This window comes from Orcinus orca, chromosome 10 (genome assembly GCF_937001465.1).
Source record: "Orcinus orca chromosome 10, mOrcOrc1.1, whole genome shotgun sequence".
Classification (NCBI taxonomy): domain Eukaryota; kingdom Metazoa; phylum Chordata; class Mammalia; order Artiodactyla; family Delphinidae; genus Orcinus; species Orcinus orca.
In genome coordinates, this window is record NC_064568.1 from 14,860,206 (window position 1) to 14,884,202 (window position 23,997).

General features: G+C 36.8%; 1 long non-coding RNA gene across 1 annotated transcript in view; it reads left to right on the forward strand.

The window, feature by feature from the left end:
- Positions 1-12,094: 12,094 nt before the first annotated feature.
- Positions 12,095-23,997, forward strand: part of LOC125965538 (uncharacterized) — a 36,562-nt gene continuing 24,659 nt past the window's right edge. Inside the window, exons 1-2 of the long non-coding RNA XR_007479546.1 lie at positions 12,095-12,194; positions 22,310-22,388. This is a non-coding gene — a long non-coding RNA (uncharacterized LOC125965538). The remainder of the gene's footprint in view (positions 12,195-22,309; positions 22,389-23,997) is intronic.

The window sequence follows — 23,997 nt, forward strand, 5'->3', positions numbered from 1 at the left end:
CCATGGTCCATTTCCTGGGTATTGTAAATAGTGCTGCAATGAACATTGGGGTGCATGTATGTTTTCGAATTTTGGTTTTCTATGGATATATACCCAGGAGTGGGATTGCTGGATCATATGGTAATTCTATTTTTAGTTTTTTTAAGGAACCTCCATACTGTTCTCCATAGTGGCTATACCAGTTTACATTCCCACCAACAGTGTAGGAGGATTCCCTTTTCTCCACACCCTCTCCAGTATTTATTGTTCATAGATTTTTTGATGATGGCCATTCTGACCAGTGTGAGGTGATACCTTATTGTAGTTTTGATTTGCATTTCTCTAATAATTAGTGACGTTGAGCATCTTTTCATGTGCTTTTAAACCATCTGTGTGTCTTCTTTGGAGAAATGTCTATTTAGATCTTCCACCCATTTTTTGATTGTGTTGTTTGTTTTTTTGAAATTGAGCTGCATGAGCTGTTTATATATTTTGGAGATTAATCCCTTGTTGGTTGCTTCATTTGCAAATATTTTCTCCCATTCTGAGGGTTGTTTTTTCATTTTGTTTATGGTTTCCTTTGCTATGCAAAAGCTTTTACGTTTCATTAGGTCCCATTTGTTTATTTCTGTATTTATGGTATATTTTTACATTTGGGAAGATGCAAGAATTTGAGTTCATTAAAATTCTTCCTGAGTTGTACATCTAACTATCTAAAGGGACTGTTTTTCCAAAGCACCGAGTACCTCATCCGGGTTTTTGTCCTGAATTCCTTTCAGATGCCACATTGGTCAGCAACTGCAGCCACTAATCCTTATGAACTGAATGGTGGGCAGCATTCTTTGTTTTATAGTGTGCACAAAAATCTCTAGAGTGACTGAAATAAATAAATGTATGTGTACCAGTGTGTCTGTATAGAGTGCGTATATTCAGTCTAAGGCAAATGTCAGATGTTTTATAAAAGTTCTTAAGAGCATTACCATCCCTAAAAGGAGGAGGAGTTTCTCCTCACTTAAACAGCTGTCTCATGTTATGTGCATCACTCTTCCAGAATTTTTTTTACATTCTACCTATAACCATTGATATCTGGATATGTTTTAGCTCCCTTTCAAAATTATTAGCTTCTTGAGTTTAAAATTAAAGTCATTTTTTCCCCTTTATCTCCACAGTTCTTCACAGACTGACTTGTATGTGATCTGCAAAACTACAAATCTCTGCTTAATAAATGAATAAACAATTGATTTTTTATTTTGTTAATGTGCTGATGCAAGGGAAGATTTTTAGCTTTCATGTTTAGACTCTTTTCTCAAACTAGAAAGTGTTCCAGATTGTATGATATCTCAAAGTCCTAATAACATTTTAATTGAAGTTCTGCCTTTGATGCTTAACCTTGGGGCCTATAAGGAGTTTCTCTGATTTTGTGGTTAACTTTTTACATCTGAGTTGTAAATTTGACTAGTTTGAGGTGGCATAGCAATATCAGACTGGGCTCACCTTGAGGTCAGGAACTTTATCATTTGGAAATCATATTATTTTGAAGTAAGCAACTCTGGATACAAAGAGTAATTGTGTCAGGGTTCACCATATAACAAGTTGTATCTATAAGAAGAAATGAATTTTGTGAGTCTGTGAGAGAGTGCAGAGCCATATGTCTTTTTACTTTTTTTTTTTTTTTTCATGCTGCTATGAATATGGTTGTACAAGTATCTCTTCAAGACCCTTCTTTCACCTCTTTTCGGTAAATACCCAGAAGTAGAATTGCTGGATCACTGGTAATTCTATTCTTTTTTTAGTTATCTATTTTAACATCTTTATTGGAGTATAATTGCTTTACAATGGTGTGTTAGTTTCTGCTGTATAACAAAGTGAATCAGTTATACATATACATATGTCCCCATATCTCTTCCCTCTTGCGTCTCCTTCCCTCCCACCCTCCCTATCCCACCCCTCTAGATGGTCACAAAGCGCCGAGTTGATCTCCCTGTGCTATGCAGCTGCTTCCCACTAGCTATCTATTTTACATTTGGTACTGTATATATGTCCATGTCACTCTCTCACTTCGTCCCAGCTTACCCTTCCCCCTCCCTGTGTCCTCAGGTCCGTTCTGTATGTCTGCGTCTATTTTGTGTCCTCCCCCTAGGTTTTTCAGCACCATTTATTTATTTATTTTTTTAGATTCCATATATATGTATTAGCATATGGTATTTGTTTTTCTCTTTTTGACTTACTTCACTCTGTATGACAGAATCTAAGTCCATCCACCTCACTACAAATAACTCAATTTCATTTTTTTATGGCTGAGTAATATTCCACTGTATATATGTGCCATATCTTCTTTATCCATTCATCTGCTGATGGACAGTAAGGTTGTTTCCATATCCTGGCTATTGTAAATAGAGCTGCAATGAACATTGTGGTACCTGACTCTTTTTGAATTATGGGTTTCTCAGGGTATATGCCCAGTAGTGGGATTGCTGGGTCGTATGGTAGTTCTATTTTTAGATTTTTGAGGAACCTTCATACTGTTCTCCATAGTGGCTGTATCATTTATATTCCCACCAACAGTGTAGGAGGATTCCCTTTTCTCCACACCCTCTCCAGCATTTATTGTTTGTAGATTTTTTAATGGTGGCCATTCTGACCGGTGTGAGGTGATACCTCACTGTGGTTTTGATTTGCACTTCTCTAATGATTAGTGATGTTGAACATCCTTTCATGTGTTTGTTGTCAATCTGTATATCTTCTTTGGAGAAATGTATGTTTAGGTGTTCCGCCTATTTTTGGATTGGGCTGGTTTTTTTTTTGTATTGACTGCATGAACTGCTTGTATAGTTTGGAGATTAATCCTTTGTCAGTTGCTTCCTTTGCAAATCTTTTCTCCCATTCTGAGGCCTGTCTTTTCGTCCTGTTTATGGCTTCCTTTGCTGTGCAAAAGCTTTTAAATTTCATTAGGTCCCATTTGTTTATTTTTGTTTTTATTTCCATTATTCTAGGAGGTGGGTCAAAAAGAATATTGCTGTGATTTATCTCATAGAGTGTTCTGCCTGTGTTTTCCTCTAAGAGTTTTATAGTGTCTGGCCTTTCATTTAGGTCTTTAATCCATTTTGAGTTTATTTTTGTGGTTGGTGTGAGGGAGTGTTCTAATTTCATTCTTTTACATGTAGCTGTCCAGTTTTCCCAGCACCACCTATTGAAGAGGCTCTCTTTTCTCCATTGTATATTCTTGCCTCCTTTATCAAAGATAAGGTGACCATATGTGTGTGGGTTTATCTCTGGGCTTTCTATCCTGTTCCATTGATCTATATTTCTGTTTTTGTGCCAGTAGCATACTGTAGCTTTGTAGTATAGTCTGAAGTCAGGGAGCCTGATTCCTCCAGCTGTTTTTCTTTCTCAGGATTGCTTTGGCTATTCAGGGTCTTTTGTGTTTCCATACAAATTGTGAATTTTTTTGTTCTAGTTCTGTGAAAAATGCCAGTGGTACTTTGATAGGGATTGCATTGAATCCGTAGATTGCTTTGGGTAGTAGAGTCATTTTCACAATGTTGATTCTTCCAATCCAAGAACATGGTATATCTCTCCATCTATTTGTATCATCTTTAATTTCTTTCATCAGTGTCTTATAGTTTTCTGCATACAGGTCTTTTGTCTCCTTAGGTAGATTTATTCCTAGGTATTTTATTCTTTTTGTTGCAGTGGTAAATGGGAGTGTTTCCTTTATTTCTCTTACAGATGTTTCATCATTAGTGTATAGGAATGCAAGAGATTTCTGTGCATTAATTTTGTATCCTGCTATTTTACCAGATTCATTGACTAGCTCTAGTAGTTTTCTGGTAGCATCTTTAGGATTCTCTATGTATAGTATCATGTCATCTGCAAACAGTGACAGTTGTACTTCTTCTTTTCCAATTTGGATTCCTTTTATTTCTTTTTCTTCTCTGACTGCTGTGGCTAAAACTTCCAGAACTTTGTTGAATAATAGTGGTGAGAGTGGGCAGCCTTGCATTGTTCCTGATCTTAGTGGAAATGGTTTCATTTTTTCACTGTTGAGAACAATGTTGGCTGTAGGTCTGTAATATATGGCATTCATTATGTTGAGGTAAGTTCACTCTATGCCTACTTTCTGGAGGGTTTTTATCATAAATGGGTGTTGAATTTTGTTCATAGCTTTTTCTGCATCTATTGAGATGATCATATGGTTTTTCTCCTTCAATTTGTTAATATGGTATATCACATTGATTGATTTGCATAAATTGAAGAATCCTTGCATTCCTGGGATAAACCCCACTTGATCATGCTGTATGATCCTTTTAATGTGCTGTTGGATTCTGTTTTCTAGTATTTTGTTGAGGATTTTTGCATGTATGTTCATCCATGATATTGGCCTGTAGTTTTCTTTTTGTGGCATCTTTGTCCGGTTTTGATACCAGCGTGGTGGTGGCCTTGTAGAATGAGTTTGGGAGTGTTCCGCCCTCTGCTATATTTTGGAAGAGTTTGAGAAGGATAGGTGTTAGCTCTTCTCTAAATGTTTGATAAGATTTGCCTGTGAAGCCATTTGGTCCTGGGCTTTTGTTTGTTGGAAGATTTTTAATCACAATTTCAATTTCAGTGCTTGTAATTGGTCTGTTTACATTTTCTATTTCTTCCTGGTTCAGGCTTGGAAGGTTGTGCCTTTCTAAGAATTTGTCCATTTCATCCAGGTTGTCCATTTTATTGGCATATAGTTGCTTGTAGTAATCTCTCAAGGTCCTTTGTATTTCTGCAATGTCAGTTATTACTTCTCCTTTTTCATTTCTAATTCTACTGATTTGAGTCTTCCTTTTTTTTCTTGATGAGTCTGGCTAATGGTTTATCAATTTTGTGTATCTTCTCAAAGAACAAACTTTTAGTTTTATTGATCTTTGCTATCATTTCCTTCATTTCTTTTTCATTTATTTCTGCTTTGATATTTATGATTTCTTTCCTTCTGCTAACTTTGGGGTTTTTTTGTTCTTCTTTCTCTAATTGCTTTAGGTATAAGGTTAGGTATTTTATTTGAGATGTTTCTTGTTTCTTGAGGTAGGATTGTAATACTATAAACTTCCCTCTTAGAACTGCTTTTGCCATATCCGATAAGTCTTGGGTCATTGTGTTTTCATTGTTATTTGTTTCTAAGTAGTTTTTGATTTTCTCTTTTATTTCTTCGTAATCTCTTGGTTATTTAGTAATGTAGTGTTTACCTTCCATGTGTTTGATTTTTTTTACAATTTTTTTTCCTGTAATTGATATCTAGTCTCATAGTGTTGTGGTTGGAAAAGATACTTGATATGATTTCAATTTTCTTAAATTTACCAAGGCTTGATTTGTCACCCAAGATATGATCTATCCTGGAGAATGTTCCATGAGCATTTGAGAAGAATGTGTATTCTGTTGTTTTTGAATGGAACGTCCTATAAATATCAATTAAGTCCATCTTTTTTAATGTATCATTTAAAGCTTGTGTTTCCTTATTTATTTTCATTTTGGATGATCTGTCCATTGGTGAAAGTGGGGTGTTACTATGATTGTGTTACTGTCGATTTCCCCCTTTATGGCTATTAGCATTTGCCTTATGTATTGAGGTGCTCCTATGTTGGGTGCATAAATATTTACTATTGTTATATCTTCTTGGATTGAGCTCTTGATCATTAGGTAGTGTCCTTCCTTGTCTCTTATAATAGTCTTTATTTTAAAGTCAATCTTCTCTGATATGAGAATTGCTACTCCAGCTTTCTTTTGTTTTCCATTTGCATGGAATATCTTTTTCCATCCCCTCACTTTCAGTCTGTATGTGTCCCTAGGTCTGAAGTGGTCTCTTGCAGAGAGCATATGTACGGGTCTTGTTTTTGTATCCATTCAGCCTTCTATGTCTTTTGGTTGGAGCATTTAATCCATTTACATTTAAGGTAGTTATCAATATGTATGTTCCTATTACCATTTTCTTATTTGTTTTGGGTTTGTTATTGTAAGTCTTTTCCTCCTCTTGTGTTTGTCCTTTAACTTTTTTGTTCAGTTTATTTCCAGACATGCTTTTCTTTCTTATTTTGGGTTATTTATTTATTTAACTCTGTTTTTTTCATTTTTGTCTTCTTTCTTCTGGATAGTTCTAAATTTTTTTTGTAACAATACTAACAATACCAAACACAGTTTTTATTAACATGCTTTCAGGCAGAGTTTAAGTTTAATTACTCATGATATTCTGCTCTGATTTTCCAGTAAAGATAATTTTTAAAGGAACAGAGATGTGATGCTTCTGTACATTACTTTTTATTGATTTTTGCAGAGAAGTGTGAAGATTATTAATTTTCAGGTTTTTAAGGTTGGAAACACAGAGCTTTTACCAAGTTCAAAAACATCTACACAAATTATCTTTAAAACTCATAAACTGCACTTTCTCTTCCACTGTTGGTGAAGGTTAGAGTGAATAACTCTGGGATTAGGCTCTAGGTTCTCCTGATTTTTCCATTAATAATAAAAGGTAACATTGCTGGTGTACTTATTATGTTCCAGAATCACGTTTAACACTTTTTATCTCCTTTAATCTAGTTTTTGTTCTAGATTATCTTTAATTAAAGCAGAAATGCCAGTAAGAGAGGACAAGATTCACAAAGTAAATAATGGAGGTGCCAAGATTTTTTAACTCATGTTCTCACCTCTATCAGTAAGAATACTTGCATATGTAAAAATCATGGATGGCCAGAATTTTGCAGGGAGTGGTCTTTGAAATTAGTTAGCTCAGTTGTCTCATTTTATAAGTTAGGATGGATCAGTGAGTTGAGGTGAGTTGCCTAAACACATTAGAAGCTGTGTGTGTTACGAAATGCTGTGCAAAAATCTACCGCAAACCTTCATGAATCGAATCAACAATATTATATCTCATAATTGGGCAATTAGTGCTGCCTCATTGGGACAGTCTTTCTGCTCCACATTATGTCTTCTGAGCCTGGAATGTCTGACATACTGCTACATTCACATATGTGGTGCCTTAGCTAAGTGGCTGGAACCACTGGGGGGGGTGACAAGTCATCACTTATTTTCACTTAGCCTTTGCATGTGGTAACTTGGGCTTCCTCGCCACAGGGCATCTGCCTGCCAAGAGGGAAAATACTGTTAAAAAACAAAATTCAACTGAGTATATTTTCAAGATTGTGTTGGCTTTATTCAGTGATTCAGGCAGCATCCCATCAAGCAGATAAAAAGGAGATCCAGGGAGCTGTACACAGAGAAAGACTTTTATAGGTAGAAGATAGTGGGAGCAAGGAATTTATGCCAGCAAAAAGTGGATTCGTTGTGGTAAGGTCACCTTCCTTTAGGGGTGGCGGGGGACTATCAGGCAGATTAACTCACTAATGCTGGCCAAGTGATTCCTGTTTGGTTTAAGATTCTTCTCTAGAAGAGGCTGAAACTGTAATTCAGTCTGAGATTGGTGACATGGGATTTAGCGTGACTCCATTTGGGGCCTATTGTCTTGTTTTCAGCAATCCCCTCCTTTTCATCAGACTCTCAGCCTGAGAGATGTGATCAAAGTTTAAGGCATTAGCATTGCTCCCAGTTATCACCTTGAAGTTCCTGCAGTTTTCTGCTGATCCTTTCTGTGGTATTCATGAGTCACAACTTCGGGCTCGCATTTAAGCCAGTCATTCTTTTCATTTCTTTTCGGATGTCCTGTTCTTAGTGAGATTATTTTCTTGGTGGCTACCAGCTTGGAACATGCATTTAAAGCTTTTGAGAGAATGCATCCCATAAGGGACACTACTATGATTATTATAAACAGGATAATTCTCAATGTCTGGAGTGCATTTTGGAGCATGGCCCCCAAGACCCAAACCAATCAGAATCAAATATATCAAAGAAAGTGCTCTGTTGAAGGAGTCACTTTCTTAAGCCAAGTGGCTTGTTCAGTGACCTTATGTAGCTAAGAATCAACTTCCCCAGAAGTGTCTATCCAAGAGCAGCATGTGGTGTTGGCCACAGCACTAGCACCTCTTTGCTCAGCTAAAAGATAATCAAGCCTATCCTAGTATCAAAAACAACTTTGGCCAGACAGTCTAGGGATTTTGTTGGGCAGCTATTGCTTTAGCAGCACATTCTGCAATATCTTCAAGAGCTAAGGCAAGATTCCTGATCATAGTCTCATTTGTACTTACTCCTAACCAGGGCAGTAGGGATCTGCCAAAGGAGGCAAATTTTGAATCATGAATGACTCCTGGTAACTCCAGTTTGAGTGAGTGGCTCAGAACTGGAAAGGTGACAGCCATGGGGGACAGTAAAATGTAAAGATCTGTAGACCACACAGGAGGTTTTATTCTGGTTACCCTTGCCTTGTGTCCCTTTCTTTGTATAGAGCCTGGATGTAAGTTTCTGCAGATTTGGAGTTGTTAACCAGAGACAGGAAAATGGACCCCCAGGGTTGGGGAGTCTGACACAATATAGAGAGGATGTGTTTCTCCAGAGAAATTGAGGCATCGGAAATCAGGAAAAAGTTTGTGATGAGCAGAACTTTATGATCACTGGCATTGTGGTAAATCCAACAGTTGTTTGGCGGTTGTATTACCCAACAATGAGTAATATGAGATATATGAGCATTGGCATTATCTTTCCAAGCCAGAACAAGGCAAAAGGTGGACAAAAGAATTGTAAATGCCTTCGTGATATAAGAATTAGCAAAAGAATGGTCAGTGAAGGAAGGAGGAAAGGAAAGAAACATTCTTGATCCTCTTGATCTGACAAATTGAGAGGAAGCAGTTTACCTCGATGTCGGCTACCTCTTTTCGTAGTTAGTTTGATCTTACGGTCTCCAGCTGGTGAGCAGTTCCTAGGGCCTGAGGGAGCCCTTTTTAATTGGGCTATATGGACCCAAGATTCAGGTTCCTGCAGTTTGGCTGCCATCTGGTAGTGAAGAGGATCTGGTATAGTCCCTTCCAGAAAGATTCAAGGATAGTCTTTGTTCTTAGTGATCCCAAATCAGAAAGTTGGGAGAAAATTGGAAATGTTAGTTTGAAGATTCGTAGCCAGATATTTGAGGAAGCTAGAAGAATTCAGTATGCAGTCCAGTTTATAGATATATAACAAACCCTCAAAGACAATTAATAGGATTTAAATCTAATATCTATAAAGATGCAAACATAATCTTCTCTTCAGACACAGAGGTAATAGAAGAGGATGAAGAAAAGCTTTAAGACTTTTTATGCAAAGAGGAGGAAAGTTGAGAGATTTGATTGATTAGAAATATCACTGAACACTATTTTGGGGAAAATATTCAAATTTGGATTAAAAAAACAAATGTTGTTACCAAAAGCAAAGAAAAGTTAAACTAAAGATGATACTTCTGTATTGCTCTTTAAGGAACATTGCCATCTTTCAGAGAGAGGAGGAAAGAATAACCACAGCACAAGACAGTTGTCTTTCTCTTTTTAAAAATTCTAATCTTTAATTTTGATATAACCCTTAATATCAGAAAGGGATGAGTAGTTAAATTAGAGCTTAAAATTGTTGAGTACCAAATTCTCCAATTATTTTCCGCCTTTGGAGATTTTGTAAGTAGAAGATTAACAGTCTTCTCAATATTTGAAGCAATAAAATATATTTTGGAGATGATATTAACATCCTTACTTAGAGTGTTCTGAAGAGGAAGAGGTCAAGTTCAAGAAGAAAAAAACTTCCACAGATACTCAAGTGTTACCCAGACCTCTGCAGTCTTTCCAGTTTTTATGCAATGCCTCAGCCTATCGTAAAGAAAAATCTATGTATTGGGTTGAACGAGACTTTTCTTTTTCTTTTTTTCAAATAAATCTCTTTTTTAAAAAGAGAGGTTAATATCTCATCAGGAAAGACCAAAAACTAAGCCTCAGGAAATTAACCATAAAGGCATTAATGAATTTCTGTGAGAATAGCCTGCAGTAAAGCTTCAGAGACATCATCCACCAATCTTAGCATTAGTCGACATTAATTTTGAAGTAGTTATTGCTAATATGAATACGTATAACAGATTCAACTATATTTATTTGCAATCTTTAAAATTCAACGTGATGTTTCCTCCCTTTGATATATACATTTAAATTCCCATTCATACTAATCATGCATGCTCTCCTAAGAAGCACCTCATCACCCATAACCCATTTTTAGTGGGAAGAGAGAGTCTCATGCCTTCTTTATTCCACACACCTAACTCATTTCACCAACCACCAACATTTCTATTGGAAAGTTAAGAGTTGTCCTCCTCCCTCTCAACTGCCTTATGTAGTGCAAATTATTATTGAGACCAATGAGGATCCATCAAGAAAAAGAGCAACATTTTCTTTGGTGTGAAAGAATTCAAGAGAATATGACTAGTGGTTTAGGTAATGGAATCTGGAATCAGACTACCTGGGTATCAATGCCAACCTCGCCACTTACTAGCTGTGTGCCAGAGCAAATTGATCATTGTTGGTCTAACTTTCCCCAAGGAGAGATAATAGTAGCACCTGTTGCATAGAGTTGTCATGAAGGTTAAATGAAATGACCTATACTAAGTCATTATCAGAGCATGCAATATTATATTTTTTATTTTATTATTTTATTATATCAAGCATGCCGAAGTGCTACAGAGTTTAATCTTTATATGAAATAATACAACTTATTAAAAAAAATAACTCCCAGTGTTGTTTATACAGTACCATGTAGCTCAAATGTCACTTTCTCAATAAGGCTTATCTCATTTAAAATTCATATCCATACTCCCCTATCTTGACCCAGTACTTCCAGCCCTTTTTTTTTTCCATGACATTAATTCCCTAACCTGAGTATTTATTCCATTTAAATTATTTCTCTTTCCACTAGAATATCAGCTCCTCAAGGACAGAGATTTATGTCAGTATTTTCCTCTAGTATATCCCAAGTGCCAAGAATAGTGCCTGGAATACAGAAAACACTATATAAATATTTGTTAAATGAAAGGAGGAAGAAGAAAATAAAGAATGGAAGCAAATACAATTGTTCTTTCAAAAAAAAAAAAGAAGAAGGGAAGGGAAAGGAAAAATGAGTGCATCACTTGTAAGGTTTAAAATATTTTAAGGGAATAGTAACATTATGAAAATGATGAAAATGTTCTTGCTCCATGAATAGTTCATTAACCTTTTGTAGCTTAAACTATAACAACAAATTTAGAGCTTTTAATAGTAAACATTTCCTCAAAAGAAGAAAAAAATAGCTTTAATTATATATTTGAAATAAGCATAACATTGAGGACATGAATAGGCCAGGGGTGCTTGTTCTGACACATTTTGTTTTTGTATTCTTTTATTTTATAGAAGCAATTTTCTGTAAATAGGGGCCACAGATATCCAGTAATCACCTTCCTCAGAAGTGGAACCTACAGAGCAGAGAGAGTCAGCTCTCTCTAGTCCACTGACTAACTGGAAGAGCCTACCTAGAACCTATCACCTCTTATACCTAGTTCAGGGCAAGATAACCATCTTGCTTCATCAACTCCATCACAGATTTGCTCTTGGAGGGACAAAGGAAGATATTAAAATTATTTAACTAGCATTTGAATTGGATCCAGAGGTAGAACCACTCATGGGGGTGAACACAAAACAAGCTTATGTCAAAAACAATACCAACAATCCTAATAATTGGGTGAGCCAAAGTCAGACCATATTTTTGCCTCATTTCATCATTTGAAATTTAGGAAGAAATTAAAAAGTATCCTGAGAAAATGGTACACAGAACCAAAAACAATGGGGAGAGATGAATTCTCTATAAAGGGTGATTAAATTTATCCAGTTTTAGGAAAGTATTAATATGTTATCATCAAGGTGATTAACATCTAGATGGCATCTTTATGCAAAGGATTTCTCATGCTACTTTCTTCACCTTCTCTTTTCTCCTGTCTCACCTCTCCTACTTTATGCTATGTATGCAAACATTCTTTCCAACAATTACATAATCTCTTCATAATTACATATTTATGAAGGGATATAAGAGGAATTTTCATACCACACCACCTAAGAGTCCAGAGTCCAGATGTTGAGGTTGACCATACATGTCAGTTTGTAGGACGACCCTGGTTTTTGTCAATATTCCTCATGTATCTATTAATAAACCCCCCTTTCATTCTCAAAAGCCTTTCAGTTTGGATGAAGAATGTTAAAGTCACCCTAAAAACGTTGAAGTCCAGATGCCAAGAGAAGAGGAAAGAGTTTCAAAGAGGACACGTCACGGTGAGTCCATCTTCCAAGGCCACTACCTATTAATGTTTACAATGGAGAATTCAGAGTACTAAACGCAGCATTCATTCCAGGTGACTCCAGTTACCCACACCCAGATTTACATCATTGCTACATCTTGAAAATGGCATTCACTCATGGGTCCCAAGATTTTCCTAAAGTCTATTTATATTAAATACCTGTCCTTGTCCCAAAACTCTGATGTTCTAAAACTGTAAAATTTTTCTTTCCAAACTTTCTTACAGATTATTAAATAGAAAAGGGGGTATCTTACCAGGCATGGCTCCAAACACTTAACTCAAGGGATAGTATCTATTTGCTCCATACTTCTAAAAAGTTATTTATCTACATCAAAAGTGCAAAAATATATTCTTTACATCTATGTAGGTATTTAAAAGATTTTAGTCATTTAAATCTAGATGAAAAATAAAGTTGAGTTCAAAAGATTTTTTAAATGCAAATAGTCTATTTCTCATACAGATATTGTACTATGGTAGTGGGGGGGCGGTTATAGATTTCTGTCCATTTTAATTAAACCTCTCCTCATTTGATGATCTCTTTCCTTTTGTTGGAAAATCATGATCACCTCTATGTTTGGTGGCATATTAAAACATAATTAACAAACTAAAAATTGGTTCAAACAAGGTGAACAGGCAGACATAATAAAATCAGTCTATTGATTGTCATTTAGTTACTGTTTCACTCTCAGGCGGTGGAGAAGTGACAAATTGTGGGCCATGAAATCCTCAGCCTGCAGGATCACGTCATTTAAATGGGAGGATTACACAAAACTTGTACCTGCAGAAAATGACACTCCTCTCAAATTACAATTCTGGCTGCTCCAGTGGCAGAAATGACCATCATCAATATGAGAAAATGTACAGGATCACAGGAAATGCTGTTCTCCATTTCTCTTCCTTCCTGATACAGCTTTCTGCTCTCCAAAATGAGATAGCTGAGTACTTGCTGGATCGTTTCCTAATGATTAAAGATGCTGCCAGCGTTACACCATACGTTTTGTTGCTTGTACGTTGGGGCTCTAGTGAAAAGACAGATACCCCACTACAGGAGAAGCATGTTTAGGCAGTGCCCTTTTCCTAGAACCTGATTAAATCAGGATGCTTAAAAGAGTTTTGCTTTTATGATACAAGTAGTTTGAGCCCTATTGGCACTGAGTTTAAACACTGCAAGCAAAATATTAGTTTTGGGTCTGCAGTGTATTCATAGCCCTGAGTGTCTCCAACAAGCTTATCTGGAGGATTCTGTTTATGTGAAAGAAATTGCTGTGATCAATCACTGTGTAGTAAGGGATCAAACAAAATGCTGAATCGAGAAATATTTTCCATTGGCCCTGTTCAGCAAGAGACAGGAGCACCACAGTGAGCTGTTATATATTCTGCAAGAAAACTATAATTTATGTTCTAGATTTTTTTTTCCTTTTTTAATATGAAACCTCATGTTTCAGGATCATTTTTTTCCTCCAGTTCGTATTATGCAGTCTCTATAGAGCAGAAGGCAATTTCAGTTGCCTAACCTTGGCTGTTATGAGTATTTTAAAAGCATATATTTTTCCTGAAATAAAAGAAAACCACTGAAATTCTCAATGTGCATTGCAGAAATGAATTCAATTTGTTTCTTCTCTAAATCTGTGAGACAGTGGCCAAAATCATCACCATTTCATAAATACATTGATACACTGAGAGAACATTTGGGTTATGGGAAGCTCTTCAAAGAAATAGCAATGATAAGGAAAAAAATCGAATCTGAGTCCTAATTTCCAAGTATGATGATAAATCATACGGTCATATGTCATTTTAAAATGTATTTCTGTGTGCCCCTTTATGATTTCACAGGGTAAAGTGGGCATTTGAAATTGTACAGGGTGATAACTCTTTTGTAGAGTTAGCAATAGGCAAATTTTAGTATTCTAATTTTATATTTAGAATACTTCCTTTTCTTTTTTCTCCTTTTCTCTTTTCAATTCCCAGCCCCCATCTAGTTATATACTTATAAATAAATTTGGGGCAATCTATGTTGCCCCCTCACTTTCATCCTGATACTCCAATTAGATCTTGCCAGTGGTTTCCAATCTGGTACCTTTGTATCCAAACTTATTTCTTCATTGAAAAATCCACTGCTGGATTACTCATTTGAGAGTGATGCTCTGAATAGGTCATTCTACTGCTCGAAAGTTTCATGAATCTTATCCTATAGAATAAATGTCAAATTTCTTATGTAAGCATTCAAGATCCTCCACCTTCTGGATGAAAATTTCCTTCCTCACTTTTTTTTGGGTTGTTGTTCTTTAATCAAATTCTACACTTCAGACAAATAGTCTTTATCCTGCAGCTTTAGTCATTTGTTTCAGGATCCCAAGGACCCTTTCTTCCTCTTGAACTTGCCCACAGCTTAATTTTTGAAGATATGAATGCTATCCTCCTTCAAGCCTCTCCTTCACCAACACATACTCTATGACATCATTCCCCATCCTTTAAGTATAGAAGAGAACTTTCTGGTCTTTCATACTCCCACAGCCTATTGCTATTACCACACTTAGCACCTTTACATGATATCCTAGGGATGGATATGCATGCTTTAGTGTCCGTGAACCTGCTAGGCTACCAATTCCTTGGGAAGAAAAGCCACAGCTTGTCCATTTTGCCCTCTCACTGATAAATAGTGATTTACATGTGTCAGGTGCTTGATAGGATTTTGCTAAGTGAAATAAGAGGAGTGTTTCATTTTTCAATTCTGTGGAAATCATCAAAACTTGTTTGTCACAAGTTTCATTCCCTTATTGAGCTCTTTTCTTTCTTAATAAATCAATAAACTGGTTTATGATCATAGAGGTAAATGAATTAATGAGTTATTCTCATTCTAGGAGTCTTCATTTAGAAAGAGACTTCTTGGCACTGCCTTGGGGCTTTGACAGCTTTATAAGATGGACAGCAATACCTATTACTCTTGCTCTGCTGACTTTTGATAGCATTGAGCTTAGAGGATTTGTCTTAACTGCTTTTCCCATGAAATACCGGGACCCCTTTACCCTCAGGGGATTCATACCCCAAGCTCCGTTTACCCATATCTTTTCCTCTTAAAAAATTCTTTACAAAGGTCTTCGTCCTACAGTTTAGTTGATATTGGTTAAACTCAGCCTGGGCCTCCTGTTCTGAACAATTTAGAGAGATATTTTCTTTATGAAAAAAAAAAAGTAAAACTTTGAGGAACTGAATATTCCAAATGGATAATAATTAGACCATCTATAAAAACAGAACTCTGGCCCACAATCTATTGCAACCAGCTCAATGTACTATTTACAGTAACCAGTCCAGGAAGCCAAACAAGAACTCTTATAACTGTTGGCTCAAATGGACCACAAATTTTTATCAATTCCCTAATTTTTATCCTCACCTCAACTTAGAACCAAAAGGAGATAGCCAATTATGTACCTTTAACCAATCACATAGATTGCCTGGATCCTAGTTACCTGTATACAGCTTCCCAATGTCAACAGCTTCCAATCAGCACATACCTTTCCACTATAGAGCTTCCCTACTCCTCTGCCTGCCTTTGATTCTGCCAAACCGCAAGTGATGGTGGCTGACTCCCTTGCTATACAAAGTTCTGAATAAATAGCCTTTGCTTATTCTCATTTGGATTTATTTGCACAACATACTAGTAACATCAGTAGCTAGAATATTTTAGAGACTATCCCTCAAGGCTCACCTGGGAAAGTTAGCTTGGTCTTATTCCACTTAAGTTCTCTATTGCTGTGTTAAAAACTACTCTGAAACTTAGTGGTCTGAAATAATAACCAGTGATCATTTCTCATGGTTTTGTGAGTTAACTGAGTGGTTTTTCTGCTGGACTTACCTGTACTCACAAATGATGGAGCATTAGCAGGTGGGTTGCCTAAGGAATAGGCTCAACTGGGACTACTGGGACAGCTGAATCTTTCTATGTGGTTCTTCCCTCCAAGGCATGGTAGTATCAGGGCAGCATCCTAGGAACTCAAAGACAGAATGTGCAAGGCGTCTGGAGGTCTAGGCTCTGGAACGCACACATTGCCACTTCTTGCACATTGTGTTGTTCAAAGCTAGTCACACTTTTAGCCCAGACTCAAAAGGGTAGAAATTTTTCTTAATGAAGGCTTAGTAAAGTCACACTATAAAGGGGCATGTGTGTAGGAATGGGAGACATATGTGGCCAGTAAACAATCTAGCACGTGCTTATATGGTGGTGTTTAGACTGTTGTGTCTGCTTCTACCGCTGACTAATCTACCAGATTCTCAACCACTCCTGGGCTGGAAGTGGTAACAGCGAGGTGATCATAGGTATAGTCAAGGGTGGTGTCTGCACCAAGCCAAGCATCATCTTTTTCATCTTATCAAATAATTCTCTAGTGGCTTATTTATAATTCAGCCCAGCAAATACATATCAAGCACCCATAGTTCCAGGACTGTGAAAGATGCTAAAGACACAAAGATGAGGAGAATACTCAAGGAGTTGACAAAATAAGATTGGATAAGTACTCTAAGGCTAATAACATAAGGTAGGGTTACTTAAGAACCATGGGCAAAGTTAAATTACAATGGGAATTATAAGGTTCAATTTAGTGCCCTTGGAAGGGTATTATTCTGGGTATTTATTGCTTTTTTGTTTTCTCTTCCTATTGTTTTATAAATGCCCCTTCACTTCATTTGTTCCTGGCAGGGCTGTCAATCAAAAAGCCATACCACCCCCAGGGTTATTCAGACTAGCCAATCGATTTCCCAAATCCCTGGACAAAGTGATTGGTCCAGGTGATCATCTGACACAGGTAGGACCAACTGGAGTCTGTGTTCCTTCCTCTCTCCCTCCCATCCTCCTTCCCTCTTTCCTTCCCTCCCTCCTTCCTTCCTTCCTCCTTTCTCTCTCCCTCTTTCTTTCTCTCTCTCTCCCGCTTCCTCCCTTCTTCCCTTCCCCCCTCCCTCCCTTCCTCCCTCCCTCCTTTCCTTCCTTCCTTCCTTCCTTCCTTCATCTCCAGGTTCTTCAACTTTACCACCTCACTCTGCTATTGGAAGCCCATTGGTGAAGGTATTCTCTCTCCGCTGATCAATGCTTATATGGACACTTCCAACCTTTTCTTTTAGAATCTATTCTTCCGACATTGATCAAGACATCTTCTGATAAATACGTTCTTTAGGCTTCCGTTATGTCTTGTATCTATCTACGAGGCTGCATACCTGTGCTAGTGTGTCTTAAGTTCTAGTTTTAAATCTCAGAAAGGAACTTAGGAAGTTGAAGTTTTACGGAGGTGCCTCATGGTTGCCTATAGGATATGGCACCAACACAGTGTATTATAATTACATCTTTTATGTGTGTCTATCCTACAAAAGTAAAATTTGTTTATTATTAGGATTTATTATTTGAACTCTAAAGAGTTCATCTTTGCACCCTTATCTCTAACAGAGTGCCTCTCCCATGGTAGATACTAAATAAATAATTGTTGAAGATATTAGTTGTGTGTGTGTGTTTGTCTGTTTTTGTAAGCAACAGAGACTGACTCTACCTAGCATAAGAGGAAAGAGATGAATTAGAAAAATATGAGAGTTTGTAGACTCAGAGAGGAGACTGAAAAAGTAGGCTTAGAAAAGACAAGGACCAGTATAACTCTAGGGGTCTGGGTTATATGACTTGATGTGCTGTCTTTTTTAGGTTAAGTATTTGGAATGAATAAACTACTATTTCTAAACTTTGTGTTAATCAGATCAAGAGGGATTAAATGGCGTTCATGCACCATACATCTGGCCACTACAGGGCAGGCTACCTTGACTGACATCCCACCAGACTGTAGCCAGTGGAGGCAGGGTTAGTTTCCTCAAATCTGGAGCTATTGCCTAAAGGTGAAGGGATGCATGCTGACTACCATATGGAAAGAAGGCCACAATTTTCCTGATTTAATGATATGACACTTTTGGAAATCTGAGCTTGGCTGGCATTCTTAGAAGATATTAGGCATTTGGGAGATTAGAGACATTGATTCAGAAATCATTTGCCCATGATTACTATGTAAGGTTTTGAGAATAGGTAAAATCACAGAAGAAGCAAGAACAACAACAAAAAAAAGAGAACAAAAGTAGAGAAACTGTGAAAAACACTCATTTTTATGGAAAAAAAGAACGAAAGTAATGAGAAGGTAACCTTCAGAAAACTGCCTAACGTCTGCAAACCCTTCCTGGTTTATTTTTTATTTTGTTTTGTCTTTTGTACAATGCAGATTAAAGTAGCATCTACTCCTGTGGTGAGTTATGAGGATGAAATGAGATAATCTGTGTAAAGCCCTTACTAACTGTGTGGCCCATCAATAAATGTTATCTGCCATAGTTATTAGGAAAAGGAGAAAAGAGAATTCCATGTTTTAGGAACTAAGGAGGTTGGGAAGGTCAATAGGTTCCATGCTTCAGGGTAACTGAGAAGATGAAGACTGAGGATCTGACTGTTAGATAGTTATTGGAAATATGTAGAAAATAATTTTCAGTAAATGACAAAAGAAGAAAAATTGAATGCAGTGAGGCAAGCCATGGTTAGGGCAGCCTTTCTTTCAGAAGGCTGAAGTCAAAGGAAAGGAGCTGGGAATTCATGTAATTCTCCCTGCCAGTTGCCCATCTGAGATCTGTCCTGTTATTTGTGTTGGATTCTGGATTTAGACATACCCCTTTCTTCTGTGCTGGAGCCTTGGAGAGGACAATTCTGAAACCAAACCTAGACTTTTACATAATCTATAAATGTGTGTCTACCCTTGGGACTCAGAAAAGAGCTTTTAATGGAAAATTAATATCCAAGCCTAGTTTAAAAAAATGAAACTGAATAAATACAGTAAGCAAAACAAAAAGCCAGCTGGCAGAAAATGAGGTTGCTCCCGTTACTTGCACTTCTGAAACACCTACTTCCAAGAGCTAGGAGAGCTTCATCAGTACTTTCTGGTTTTGAGTTGACATAGAACAAGTTCGTTGCTTGAATTTCCATCAGAACAGTTCAGCTAGGTTTCTTCACCATCCATAGTTTTTATTTTTATTGAACTTGAATAAAGACCAAGACTACTAATTGAAAAGAAACCTTTTCTATTCCTTTTAAATTTTTGGTGAGTTTTTAAGCATAAATGTACTCTTTGAACACTGAATTATTTACACTGAGCTCTATGTGTACATTACTAAAAAGTGATGTTCTCTTTTGTGTGTATTAATCTCCTGTTGAAATCACATCCATCCTTCAATAGCCACTGAAAGACTCCTTTTTTCCTTAAATTCTGCTCATTTCTTACATTTGCAATTAATGTCTTCCACATAACATGTTTTTCTCACAATCTACATTATTTTGTATTTCTGTACCTTCCACTAGTTAAAAGCTCCTTGAGGTAAAGTACTTATTTCTGCGTTAGTCTTTTCAACAGAATCTAGCATAATCCCTTGCTGTTAGTAGGTACTCAATAAATGTGTATGAAATTGAATTTTATTGATGAATATATTTTTTTACATCAAGAAAATATTGCTGTGTTGAACTTGCTAAGTTAATTTTTCTGCATACTCAAAAATCTACTTACCCATCACCTGATGGTAAGACTCTTGGGGAAATAGTCTCATACAAACTTAAGAGATTGAAATCAATGAAGATGAAAATGCATGTCTCTCCCAGTTTCTTCTTCTTCTTCTTTTTTCTTCTCCAGGTCTTGTCCATCTAATTATAGTGATTGGGCAAGAAAGATCCCCAAAAGCTAACAGTACTGGGCAAATTAACTTCAGTAGTAACCAACACAGTATAAAAAATGGCTATTGAAATTACATTACTTACAAGCTCAAACCTGGTTTCAAGGCAAGCTCTTTGTTTCTGTGTTGAGGGAGACCTACCATATCTCAAAATATTATTAAAACTCTTTATATTATCATTTTTCCATGGATTTCTAGACCAACAGACTTTGAGAACAGAAAAGAATCTTAATTCTCACCAGATCTTCTCTCGCAGCTCAATTTAGTGATTATGAAACTGATATACAATAAGATTATGTAACTCTCTACACACATAACCACTTATCATGGATTTATGACACAAAAGCTCCAGTAGCAGAGAACTTAAAAAGACATTCACAATGTCTTCCTTTAATTAAGGGCAACGGTCAAGTTTTCTCCTTTAACAGAAGTGGGATTACTTATGTTGCTAAATTTCTCCCTGGCCAGGTGTCTACTTCTTATTTGGAATAATTTCTGTAGCACTCACCCACACTAGACCAAAGAGACCATCTTCTCCTTGAACACTCTACAACCAGCAAAAGCCAACTTGTCCCATTCTTGGCCTAACTCCAGTGGTATACATCCCCCTACATCTTCTATCCATGTTAATGAGGAGGCTAATGAGTACCTTTTGCTAGGAGAGTTATGTCCCCAAGATACCTTGTAATTGTTATAAAGGTTTTAGAGTGTCATTCTGTGTTGTTGGAATTTCAGGTCATTTATTGTTGAATCTCACAATGTTCACACCCTATGAATGGTTTTTTGCTGAAGGTTTTGGTTGCCTCTGATCTTTGTTTTTTGTGATAGGTCAAAACAGTAGGATTGAGACTCAGCATATTAATGGTTGGTAGGCACAATTACCTGTAACACTATATATTTCCTGGAATTCCTAACTTATATTATTTTATGCCTCTCAACTCAGCTTGAAATAGTCATTAGATGGATAGTGGCAGTACGTAGTGTGATAACCTGTCACTGGGGCCATTTAAATTTTTCAAAGCCCAGAGGCAGGTTAAAATCGGAGGCAGCATCTACTTGCCTCATTAGACATTTGTTTAACCAGTTTCATCAGTTCTCTGTCTCCAAGTTAACATTGGAACCTCAGGCTTTAATAATGAACACAAAGTAGTTGAAGACTGGCCCAGTCTATACTGATCACTAATGAAATCCTGGTGCTTTCAAAAACTCTTCAATAATTAAACCTGGCAAGACACACACCAGGTGTAGTTTGCAGAGTCCTTAAGGCAATCGAGTAGGATAATTGATGATTAACACAAAAAGGATCTGCAATTTGTTCCCTAGAATAGAAATTAGAAGGCTAAAGAGAATTCACAGGCTCATAAATGAATGATAGTACACACATGAAAATGGGTTGAAATGTTAAAAAAATTTAAAAAGCAGTTCAGTGTCAGCCTAGATATAATGTACTATATTTCAGCAAAATAAATTTTCGTTTTAATGTTTGCAAAAGAATCAGGATTCTCTGCGCATCTCTCTTTGGGAAGGGTACTAGAACAGAGAAATACAAGTTATCCAAAAAAGCTCTGTAACATCACGAGAAAGATATTGAAAACTCCGTGAGTCTGAAGAGCAACCAGGCAATGTAGTTTCCAGTCATTTTTCATTCCCATGTGCTTTAGATTGTCTTAGTTTAACAGAGTATTATATTTCTGTGACATTACTGGAGCTGGCTTCCTGAGGTAATTACGTAAGTCTGCTTTTTGAGAAACTCTGCATGGGGCAGGAGGTAGCTGTGGGAGCAAAAGGATGAGAAAATGGCACCATATGGCATTGCCACAATGGAAGAAGCCATTAACTACCGCCAACATTAAAAGAAAACAAATTGCTTTTCACATACACGGAACATAAGTAGAGCAGCCTTGATATAAGACTGCAAACATATAGTGCTGAATCTATAATAGAGTACCAATGGAAGAAAACAGAACTTGTTTTACTTGGTAAAATGATACTACTAAGCCACCAACAGTCAGCCATATACTTGACATGTCCTTATCAGAAGTGGTGATAAGTCTGGACTCATCCATGCGAACAATGTGTCCTTTCGCCATTATGCTAAACAACTGTTTGCAAGCAAATAACCACCACTGAGTAAAATGCTAACTAGACTATTCAAAGATTAAACTCACAACTGTGTTCTCTTTAAAGTCAGCTGCCCAATAGACTAAGCTAATTTATAACTCCAGTATACATGTATAACTTACTTTAAGCAAACTTTCATGAAAAATAGTTCAAATTTTTCTCCTCTTTTACCACTCCTATTTTCTTTAGTTTATTGATTTCATACATATTTACTTGTTTTATTCTCTTTCTGACCCTCACTAGGTTATAAACTCTCTGGAGGTAGCGTCTACATCACTTTTGTTCATCACTCTCTAGTGCCTGGAACAGTGTCTGCTGTACGGTGAGTTAATAGATAATTGTTGAATCAATCAATCTGTAACCAAAATAAAAATAAATGGTGGATAGATTAATATTTTTAAACTCTTTCCCAGAGGATAGTGAAATATAAATAGTTTGGTAGTTTAGCAATAGATCTGAAGCTGAAAAGAAAGAAAACGTAATCTGTAAACTCTACCAAAGAAAAAGAATCTTCTCACTGTAAGTCAGGAGAGCCTTGGTTAAGTTTCAAACTAGAAATCACCTTTATACTTTATCTGCAGCATTGGGCTGCATATCATGATGATCGGTAGCCTCCAAAGGCTTTTGAAATATGTACCAAGCTCCAAACTTCTCAGCACAACAAACTCCAAATTTATGTCCACTTCAGCCTTTGCCATTTCGGTGATAATTTACTACTTGGGTTGGAGATAATAAGTAAATACTATATATTTCTGCTCACTTACATGGACAAGAGCTTTCAATGACTAGCATATAATTTATTTTATTATACTGTAGCTCTAGCCAAACATTCTTATCCTCTCACACCACATTTGCATTCAGTGATTTAATATAAATCAATGCTTTTTCCTTGCCTCTTTCTTTTGGATCAGAGTGCTTACTGATCATTTTATTTTTCTGGAGGGAGGTTGAAGGTTGAAGAGCGTACATGTACAAGTATGGGATGTATGTTTGAAAGAGGGGACATGAAGTATAGAGGATATCTACAGGTATATAATGGAAAGCTTTTGACTTGGCCTTTTGGATTACAGAAAGAATGTCATTGATACACACTTCTTCCCTAACAGTTCATTCTGTTAAATGAATAATATTCTCTAAAAATGTCCCACTTACAAATCATTTGATGTATGCCTCTTTACAGATGAAATTGCTCCAATACAGAAAGTGAGGTAGAAAAACTTGTATAATAGCCAGAAAAAGTTGTCATCCAACCTAACTTGAAAATCTCCAGTAATGAAGAGTGAAGGAACAAACAGAGGAGGGATATAGAGAATGGTCCATATTTACTTGATGGCTTTCTTTGTTGTTGTTGATTCATCACCAACACATTCCATCCACTAGCAAGTTCTACATATCCTAACACCAAACCATATCCTGGTCTATTTACTTCATCTCCATTGCTCATGGCCCCCTCTATGCTCATCAGGCCACTGTCATACCTCACCTAGCATGCTATAATTGTCTCCTTGCTTCCATATTTGCAGTCCAGCAATTGGCTCTTCACATGGCAGTCAAACCGACATTTTCAGAACATAAACCATCTCATATCCCTTGCCTTCATAAAGCATTCCAGTATCCTCCCGTCTCCCCCAGAATCAAATCCAAATTCCCGAGGACCAATATGTTGCCTGACCTCTGTTTACCTTCCCCACCAGCATCCCTGTCACCTTTTCTGTTCCCCAAACGTACTGTTGACTGCCTCAAGGCTTTGATATTTAGTTTCTTCAGCCTACAAAACTCTCCCCCTTATCTTCTATTTGCTGAACCCCAGTCCACCACATAAGTGTTCATTTACTACCCTATAGAGAATTAACCTGTACAGTCACTCTCTGTCCTATTGCCCCGTTTAACTTCAGGGAAACTTATGACATGAATTTATTTATTCCCAGATT